Here is an 11,312-nt window from a genome sequence, read left to right as displayed (position 1 = left end):
CACACTCACACAAACACTCCCGCGCTGGAACAAACAACTAGCCCGCGAACCAACTAACCACGCTAGCTCTAATTTTAACCGAGAGCATTAGATGTGGAGTGAGTCAGCGCTGAGTGGGACGTGATACAGTCACAGAGTCAACAGCAGGAGAGACCTGGAAATATCAACCGATTTTTCGCTCATCGATTTATAATTAAACCAGTCCTGTGAGGATTCAGTTTCAAGATACAGTAAATGTGTAAATGCACGAAGCTGCAGAGAAAAAGCTGTTATTTTCTCACTATCTGACTAATTCCAGTAGTGTGTTATTATCAAGCTGTGTTGAGAAATAATAATAACCTCGTTCCGTTCATGTTTACGCTCAAGATAATGACCGCCAGCATCCCAAATGCCGCGCAGAGCGTGTAAATAATGACACATGCTCTCAAACTACCCATTGAGACAGTGTTTGTGTTTATTGTGTGTTCTGCATGTCATTTGCATTTAATTTTTAAGTTGTGTGGCTTTCAATTCTTTTACATTGAAAAGGGTCAATTTGGGACCAAATTTAGGCTAGTTCTCTGTTGTCATTATGTGACCATGTATGAGGTTGTTTACAACAGAACTAAGAATGTTTTGTCATGGTTCTCTCAAGTTATAAACAAATGTTCTTCCAGTAATGCTAAAAGAATATTTGTTCAAAGTTGTCTGGTCTTTAATTAAGTACTTAAAACATTAGTACAAATACGTCTTTCAATTAACGTTTCATTTCTAAAACGGACGTTTGCCTAACATTTTTTGAATGTTACTACTAGGCCTACTTACTGTCCCAAAATCTTCAGAGAATGTTCCCATAATGTTTGCAAAAAGTTATATATTTTTTTGTACTAACATTCACATAAACGAAATAACTTTGTAAAAAAAAAAAAAAAAGAAAAGTTGACACTTTGAACATTCTGGGAACATTAAAGCTGCAGTCCGTAAGCTTTGCCTCTTTGTCGCCATCTCTGTTTGAAAACCTGCAATTGCAGCTGTTTGCGGAATTATCTTCCTCGAGTGTATGAATCTAATGTTCTGAAGAGTATGTGTGGCAGTCAGTCACCGCACCAGTGTGGATATTTACTGTGCTTCGCACTCACAGATTCTAGCCTACGTCTTGGAATATATGACCCAAATAAGAATTTTCACCGCATATTGTCATCTGAACAAGTAAGTAACAAGTCTGCTACGTTTGTTCTGACCAACTGAGGAAAAAAAGCATTACTATAAAGCGCGCTACCAATGGTGATTTAATCTAAATTAGCTCATATCACATCAAACTGTGCAAATTATTATTATTGTTATACTTTATTCTCAAATTGTTAATATTAACAACATCAGCATTACGTGACTATGTGAATATAGTGCATATAAGCGAGTAGATTTCAATTTCTGTACAGTCTAATTGCTAACCACTTGAATTTCATATTAAGAAATTATTTTTAACCCAAAAAGCAAATTATGCTCCCTTCGAACTGGTTGTCTTTAAAATACAAATCTTGTTTAATCCCAGGCTATCTGTAATCAGAAGTTTTATAAGCTATGAAATCCTTATAATCAAGTGATGATAAACTTACTCTTCGTTGTAAATGAGTAATTTAGTGAAATTAAAGAGAGATGCTTTAGCTCCATCCCTAATCCTGAGTCTGAATTATCTTGTCAAAGTGCTCACTGTACATATTGTGCTCATAACACAATTTAGTTTATGATATAAACTACAATATAAAGTTAAAACTTAATAAGAATTCATTTAAACTTTGATTTCTTATAAAGTCTCAGCTTTCAGCTTACTAGCGATATCGCTAGTTATTAATAGTGTGACACTGGTGGTTAATTAAGCTGTCAACATCATGCTAAAAATGACCAAAAAACATCCAGAAACAACTGTTCAGTCTTACCTGTGAAAGATAATACCCCGAGATCTGTTTTTATTAGTGTGCGACCGTTTGTAGACGCGCAAGCTGCCGACGAGTCAGGTATGTTTTCTCCTGTCCCGGTGTGAGAGTTGTGGAGAGTTGCCCGCACCAATATGGCGGCGACGTTGACGTGCGGTCGAGCGGCCAATGAGGCGTCTAGGTATTTATTATGTCTATGGCCGGGACAACTTCTTTATGTTTACAGACGTGACATAATGACGCAGCGGCATGCTCGAATTTCCCACGAAAACCTACCCGTACCACTAAAATTATAAAACATTATTATAAGCTAACCGTTGTGAAACAGGCTAAAGTAAGGCGATAGGCCTAGTTTTGAACACTGGCTGGTTATGTACTTGCTCAAATATTGATTTTGGATCATTTTTCACCAAAAAAAGTTATGGACTGCAGCTTTAAGAAACAATGCTTTATTAACTTTATTGGATGGTGTCGTCGCCGATAACCTCGTGGGCAGCGCGTCAACATATAGCGCCATTGCGCTTCGGGCGTCCCGTGTTCGAATCCCGGCTCGTGGACCTTTTCCGATCCCATACCCACTTCGCTTCCCGTCTCATTACTATCCTATCAATAAAAGGCAAAAACGCCAAAAAAAAAAAAAAAACCTTATTAAATTGTTCTTAGAACTTTTTCCCCCTTAAAGGTTTTTATTTTTTAAATGTGCTACTTACTGCTTATTCCAAAATGTTCAGAGAATGTTTCCAAAATGATCAAATGAAATTCCCTTAACATTTTCACTAACGTTCACATAAACAAGAATTTTTTTTTAAAAACATTAAAAAACTGGACATTTTGAACATTCAGTGAACATTAAATAACGTTTTAATAGCTTAATGGGAAAGTTATCAAAACATTCTTAGAAAATTGTATTAGCTGATGTAATGTTAGACCCAGTGTGTAATCATGATGCCATACTGCATAGCAACACCCTAGCAACCTCACAGCAACGTGCTAAAACAATCAGAGCAACTTAGCAACGTCATAGTAATGTAATTTTTGCATGTGAAAAATCCACTATTTTGTGCAGAAAATGTAATTTTTTTTTTTTTTGATGTGATGTTTGTCTCTGGCTTTAGGTGGGCTGATCTTTGAGATGCGGCTCTGATTTCTGACTTGCTCTGTCCAGCCATGCGGACAAACACTTGACACAAACAGTCATTAAAATTCATTGTATTCTCTCTCTTTCGCTGCACGCACGTCTCACATATGATGCCATACTGCATAGCAACACCCTAGCAACCTCACAGCAACGTGCTAAAACAATCAGAGCAACTTAGCAACGTCATAGTAATGTAATTTTTGCATGTGAAAAATCCCCTATTTTGTGCAGAAAATGTCTTTTTTTTTTTTTTTATGTGATGTTTGTCTCTGGCTTTAGGTGGGCTGATCTTTGAGATGCGGCTCTGATTTCTGACTTGCTCTGGCCAGCCATGCGGACAAACACTTGACACAAACAGTCATTAAAATTCATTGTATTCTCTCTCTCTCGCTGCACGCACGTCTCACATTCGGTGATCGTTATGGATTCAGATGCTATTGTGGAGTGAGTGTTTGAGAGTATAATCCCACCGATTTAAGAGACTATAAGAAATAACTGCACATTTATGCAGTGTACACATGCAAACATGTTATCATTGCAGAAGTGACAAAATGATCGAAAAAGTCAAAGAAAACATAAAAGGAAAGTGGTGCAATACATGTCCCAGTATACTTAATCTAAAAATTAAAGAGCAATTTTTAATCATTTTTCTATAATGATTGTACATGCATTAAGATTTCACAACATGAAATATTTGTTCTTTTATTCATTTGTCACAGCAGGACTCTGTATACACAAACAGCTAAAAAGCTACAAGGTGAAAGGAAATGGTGAGTAGTTACAACATCTAAACACTTTCTTTTGTACATTCATATACATTAACATATACTTGATAACTGTGTGAATGTACTGTGATTAAATGGATGTGATCAGAGATGTGTGCAGCAGGTCATTCATCTGATAGCACAAAAACAGCCCATTAAACAAACCCAGCAGCCTTATCTAGAAAGAGAGAAAGATGGACGTTCCTCTGAGATCTGATAGCACAAAAACAGCCCATTAAACAAACCCAGCAGCCTTAGCTAGAAAGAGAGAAAGATGGACGTTCCTCTGAGATATAGTGTGCACACACACACACACACACACACACACACAGAGATTTCACCCATCTGGAGCCCATTTTAAACGTTTGAATTGGAATATTAGTGTTTTTTTCTAAGGCAAGCATACACACACACACACACACACACACACACACACAGAGATTTCACCCATCTGGAGCCCATTTTAAACGTTTGAATTGGAATATTAGTGTTGTTTTCTAAGGCAAGCATTAATATTAGTATCTCAGTGAATGCCTAAGTTAAACTTCAGTGTGTTTGTCTGGTGGAAAGTTAAACAGGAGAAAAAATCCTGCATAATTACTGGAGGGGCACAAGCCATAATCTATAGACCAGAAGATCACAGAGATGTGAGGGGGGACTCTCTTCATACAAGACTGTAAGAAAACAACCCAGAAACCACATAGCGACATACTAAAAATACTCAGAAAACCCTGGCAACTGCATAGCAACATGCTACAAAGCACCCAGAATCTTAGAAACCAGATAGTGACATCTTAAAACACTCTCAAAACACCTTAGCAACCACAAAGCAACATGATAACATCCTGTCAACTTGCTACTAAGCAGCCAGAACACCTTAGCAACCACATAGTGACAAATTAAAAAACAGAATGCCTTAGCAGCCACATAGCAACACCATAGTAACTACATACAAATTACTTAAGCCGGGTGCACACTGCACGATTATAGTCCTTAATAATAATAGTCCTTTACAATTGTTGCTTGTCAGACTGTACAAACATGATGATCATGTCACACTGCGGGATCTCATTTGTCATTAGTGTCAGACTGTACGACAATCAAGACATGTTAAAAATGGGTGCGCGCCTGTAGCAAAAAAAAAATCCCTAGAAGCCACACCTGCAATGCCTTAGCAACCACATACTGACATGCTAAAACATCCCAGAACACCCTGGCAACTGTGTAACAATTTGCTACAAAGCATCAAGGACACCTTAGCAACCACATAGCAACATCCTAGAATTTACATTCAAGTTCCCTAGAAATCACATAGCAACATGCTAAAAACAGTTGCTTGTCAGACTGTACAAACATGATGATCATGTCACACTGCGGGATCTCATTTGTCATTAGTGTCAGACTGTGCGACAATCAAGACATGTTAAAAATGGGTGCGCGCCTGTAGCAAAAAAAAAAATCCCTAGAAGCCACACCTGCAATGCCTTAGCAACCACATACTGACATGCTAAAACGTCCCAGAACACCCTGGCAACTGTGTAACAATTTGCTACAAAGCATCCAGGACACCTTAGCAACCACATAGCAACATCCTAGAATTTACATTCAAGTTCCCTACAAATCACATAGCAACATGCTAAAAACACCCATAACACCTTAATAACCACATAGCAACACCTATGCAATTATATAAAAATGTCCTTGAAACAACGTAGTGTTAAAAAACACCCATAATGCCATGGTAACCACATAACAACATGCTAAAACTTTTCATAAACCACCAGAACAACTTAGCAACTCCATAACAACATCCCAGAAATTAAATACAAACCACATAACAAAATGTTAAAAACACACAGAAAACTTGAGCAACCACATAGCAACACCCTAGCAATGATATACAAATGACACATAGTGACATGTTAAAAAAATCCTAGAACAACTTAGCAACTTCATAGCAACATGATAAAACACCCAGAACACCTTAAGAACCACATGGCAACACCATAGTGACTGCATACAAATGCCCTAGAAAGCACATAGTGACATGTTAAAAAAAAATATATATATAAAAACAGATCACCTTAGCAACTGCATAGCCACATGCCAAAACACCCAGAACACCTTAGCAACTGCATAGCAACATGCTAAAAACACCTAGAACACCTTAGCAACCACATGGTAACACCCTGGTGACTACATACAAATGCCCTAAAACCACATAATGGCATGAGAAAAAAACACCCAGAACACCTTAGCAACTGCATAGCAACATGCCAAAAACAACCAGAACACCTTAGCAAGTGCATAGCAACATGCTAAAACACCTATACACCTTAGCAACCACATGGCAACACCCTAGTGACTACATACAAATGCCCTAGAAACCTCATAGAGAAATGTTAAAAAAACACCCAGAACACCTTAGCAACTGCATAGCAACATGCTAAAACACCTATACACCTTAGCAACCACATGGCAGCACCCTAGTGACTACATACAAATGCCCTAGAAACCTCATAGTGAAATGTTAAAAAAACACCCAGAACACCTTAGCAACTGCATAGCAACATGCTAAAAATACCTAGAACACCTTAGAAACCACATGGCAACACCCTGGTGACTACATACAAATGCCATAGAAACCACATAGTGACATGTTAAAAAACACATAGAACACCTTAGCAACTGCATAGCAGCAACATGCTAAAACACCTAGAACACATTAACAACCACATGGCAACACCCTAGTGACTACATACAAATGCCCTAGAAACCTCATAGTTAAATGTTAAAAAAACACCCAGAACACCTTAGCAACTGCATAGCAACATGCTAAAAATACCTAGAACACCTTAGAGACCACATGGCAACACCCTGGTGACTACATACAAATGCCATAGAAACCACAGCAACATGCTAAAACACCTAGAACACATTAACAACCACATGGCAACACCCTAGCGACTAGGGGTGTTGAAATTAATCGTTGCAACGATCCATCACAATGCGGACGTGGATCTCATCAGTAATAATCAAACAGAACAAAAAAAGAAAAACCCATAACTATGTATCTCTGTAAACTTTCGAATACTTAAAGCACTCTCAGATACTGCAAGTACTTTTTGTTTATCACTTGTAATTGCCTATTACTTTATATTTTCATTCATTTCGTTCATTCATTCATTCATTCCTTCATATTTGCTTGTATGTTTTGAAACTATATTTATTTGGTTGAATTCTTAACAATCGTTTTGCTTTATTATTAATTTGTAATTATTTTTAAAAAGTAGTCTGTTTGTATAATTTAATAAAAATACACAAAATACATTTGATATAATCCTCATGATGCATCGGGATATCGAATTGAATAGAATCCTTGACATGATAATCTTAATAGAATTGAATCATGAAACCAGTGACGATTCAGACCCCTACTAGCGACTACACATACAAACCACATAGTGACATATTAAAAAACACCAAGAACATCTTAGCAACTGCAACATGCTAAACACCAAGAACACCTTAGCAACTGCATAGCAACATGCTAAAAACACCTAGAACACCTTAGCAACTGGACAGCTACTTGCTGGTATGCACTATTATCAGCCTAGTCGTGTGGAGGTTTACAAAATCTAGTTACCGTTAAAGCTGCTCACACAAGCATAGACACAATAAATATGTGTCTGCTTAGAGAACAAACACACACACCCCGTAGTGTGTGTGTGTGTGTGTGTGTGCATATGCATATGCATATGCATATGTTCTCTTTCTCTGTGTCCGTCAGGGATTTGGTGTTCGGCACATGTCGATAGACACGCAAGTGTCTCAACCCGCCGCTTCTGATAGTGAAATCTGTCATCTCCGAATCCTCCTCTCACTCTAGTCTATTCCTGTGTGTGTGTGTGTGTTTGTTGAGTCTGTCGGTGGGATTTTCTACTGTTTATATAACGTTGAATTGTGGGTTATTTCCAGACATTCCCGAGCTCCTCTCTCCCCTGTCAGATGATAACGCCAGCTAACGCGCGTGTTGCTCTGTGTCGCATGAAAACACACGTCAAGCGAGATCTGACAGTCTTATGGAAATCAGCGCGAGGCATTCTGGCCGTGCTGAACGACAGGCGTGTGATGAGACAAATCTGAGACAGACGTGAAGAGGAGGATGAAGACGTCTCAGGAGAGGCGGTTTTAAAGAGTCCAGGTGAAATGAAGAGAGTTTGATAGGTGATGTAAAGAAGCCACAACCTCGTCTGAATAAATCTGAATAAAAGCATTAATTTCTTTCAAAAAACTGACTGACCCCAAACTTTTCAACCATATTGTATTTTATATTTAAATTCCTTTAAATTAAAATTCAATAGTATCATATTGCATTGATGTTGTTGATTTGATTGAAATTTGAACTGCTTTATGGGTTAAGTAGCTTCAGATTGTCACATACGTTTCGGATCAAATGTTGTGATTCATCTGAGAGCTGGTTGGAACAGTTCTTGGCTCACAGTTCTATAATGAATCATTTTCTGAAATCCCTATGGAGAAAATTAATGAGAAAAAATACTTCCAAAACCAAGGCTGCTGTAAAAGTGGGCGGTCGATGTTGAGCTGTATTGTACATGGGGAGAGAAAGAGAGATATTCCATACCGTGCCTGGATTGTGTCTGTTTATTTAACAGAGTTATATAAATTAAGTCCTGCTCTCTGCCAGCGCTGGTCCACAGCGATCACATACTTTATTCCCTTATGATTTTATACCAGGCAGCATGCAGCCATGAAATCAGGCCTGTGTCAGAAAATACAGGACGGTTCTGCAAAATTTACAGAGAAAAACAAACATATTCTAAACTACATTTTAATAATTTTATGAAGATAATGCATGTCTGAGTGATTTTTAGTGCATTGCCAGGTGGTTGCCATGGTTCGGGTCCCTCCTTAAATGCAAGACTAGCTTTGTTTGAAGCTCAGGCAGCTGACTTGTTTCTTTGCTGCCCTATCAGGCAATGACTTTGCAGGCACACGAAGGTGCCTCCTGAAAAAGATTTCAAATAGATTTATGATCACGGACTAATAATGTACAACTAAGTGAAAATTTAATTACTACAATATTCATTTATTTCTATAAATTAAATCAAAAATGGGAAAAGATGGACAAAAACATACATTTACACAACATTTTATTTTATTTATTTATTTGTTCGTTTATTCGTTTGTTCGTTCATTTTAGCTGAACTGTCATTGAATGGAAAGCACAGGATTGTGGTATATCATACCCAGCAAACAGGAAACGTTCTGGCAAGGTTCTATTAAAGTTATAAACAAACGTTCTTCTTGTAACATTTATAGAATTTTCAAAGTTATCTGGTCTTTAATAATGTTCCCAAAACATTAGCACAAAAACATTTACATATCATTTAAGCATTTTTTTTTTCTGAAACATTTTAGGGAGCATTTACAAGATACCGTTTTCGACTAAAAATGGGTAACTCTTTCAGTTGTTGGCCATTCATTTACGCTGATACTTCTTGTAAACTACAAAACTGTAAACTTTTGTCAAAACAGTGATGTCGTGTTCAGTCTATAGTGCATAGGCACATAATGTTTCTTTACAAAGTGACATCGCCAACTACTGGCCTGGCATGCGTTTTTAGTCGTTTTCATAGATCCATGTGAATTCGGATCATTTGACAACAGTTGTCATCTGTACAAGAAACTTAAAAAAAAACTAGGGAAAAACGTTTCCATTTTTAGCACATTGTCATGTAAACGTACCCTTAGTTGGACAGTCATCTAACATTTTTTTAACTACTTGTTTCAGAATGTTCAGAGAACATTCAAAACTTCCCATAATGTTTGCAAAATTGTCAAATTGAATGTTTTCTTAACGTTGGCATAGCCAAGAAAACCGTTTTAAAAATGTGACGTTATCATTGGAATCCAATGTGGCTTGTTGCCATCTTACCTATGTATCCCGCCAGTGGAGACAGCATGTTTTAGCTTTTGGACACAGCCTATGAAATTTTTATTATTTTCTAGCAAGTGAAAATAAGTCTAAAGTAAGTCTAATCACCACATTTCTCAAACTACTTTAATACTTAAGTTTAGAGATTATTTGAAGTCTAAAAATTTGTCACAAATATACTGTATCAGCAAACCAGAGTCTAAATCCAAAACATCATGTTGTAACATCCTAAACTGTATGCTTGCATTCAGTTGACGCTAAAGCACTTTTCATAAGCCGCTCTAAGTATGTACGTCTGTTAAATGCTGTAAATATAATCTGGCGTGATCTATTTTAGGTGCTTAACTAATTCCATGGCACACCTCTACATAAACATTTGTTTCCAGGCATTCCCCACTTCACCTCGTGTGTATTTCTATCACGAGCGCCTTTCGTAAACTCACACTGTGCTCATAACCTCACGCGGTGATCCAGCCACAAACGACAGTGGGATGCTAACTTCACAAAACCTCGAAAAGACCCAGAGCTTGACATGATGAATCGCGGATCGTCGTTAGCGAGCCTCGTGTGGCTGCCGTCCAATGCGTCAGCGGGCCCGTGGTGGGAAGACTTGTCTCCCATTACCCCGTGTTTCCCCTGCCGAGAACATGCTCCTGTTATCAGCGGGAACGTAGGAGGAAGATTGCACATCGCCTCTTGTAAAGGAGCGCCATTGTCCTCAAGTGTGATTTTACATCTTTCATGGTTAATTACATGCAGAACCTGCAGGACGAGAGAACCGAGGGAAAGAATGGTATCTTTTTCTTAACATATATGTGCGAAATTCTATTGCCATGCCAGATACTAATGAGGGTGAACAAAGAGATGTTGTTTGGTGGTCTAAAAATACTCCCTTACATTTCTTTTCTCTTTCTCACTTGCTTCCCGTACATGTCCACTCTATCTCTACAATCATAGCGGCCCTCCAGGTGGAATTTAATAAAGGCGAGCGACTTAGTTTGTCAGCGAGTGGATTAGAGGTAGATTGAATTGGACAGCGCAAGAACAGAAAAATGGGTCAGTGTTGTAGTGGGGGAGGCAGGAAGGTTCCCGGTGGCAAAATGGGCCCTTTAGAAGAAAAGTGTCAGTTGCAAAGCAATTATAATCTCCTGAGTCCGCCGCAATTACAGCTAAGTTCTTCCCTTCCAGCGGATGCAAATACCACCGGAGGATATTTATGCTGAGCTGTGGCGAGGAGATTTTTGCACTTTCGGTGAAGCGTTCATGTGTAAGATGCTTACATGAGGTGACAAAGTCTTCCTAGAGCACATTAACCTGGTCATCTAATGCAGACTGGCATGTTTTCAGGCTGAAAGCGTGACAGTCGCGTGACAGCTTTTCCCCAAATGTTTCCACTTTATTTAAAGGTAAATAATGGAGCCAGTTAGAACCACAAAACATGCAGCCAGTCAAGAACCTTTTAAGGGTGTTTTGGTTCATTTAATGGTGGTCTAGAAGTGGTTTGCAATAATTTTGCTTCAATGTGATGCTTCAAAACA

Source organism: Sinocyclocheilus anshuiensis, unplaced genomic scaffold (assembly GCF_001515605.1).
Source record: "Sinocyclocheilus anshuiensis isolate Anshui unplaced genomic scaffold, SAMN03320099.WGS_v1.1 scaffold675, whole genome shotgun sequence".
NCBI lineage: Eukaryota > Metazoa > Chordata > Actinopteri > Cypriniformes > Cyprinidae > Sinocyclocheilus > Sinocyclocheilus anshuiensis.
The sequence above is the reverse complement of the archived record's forward strand: the minus strand, read 5'-3'. Positions refer to the sequence as shown.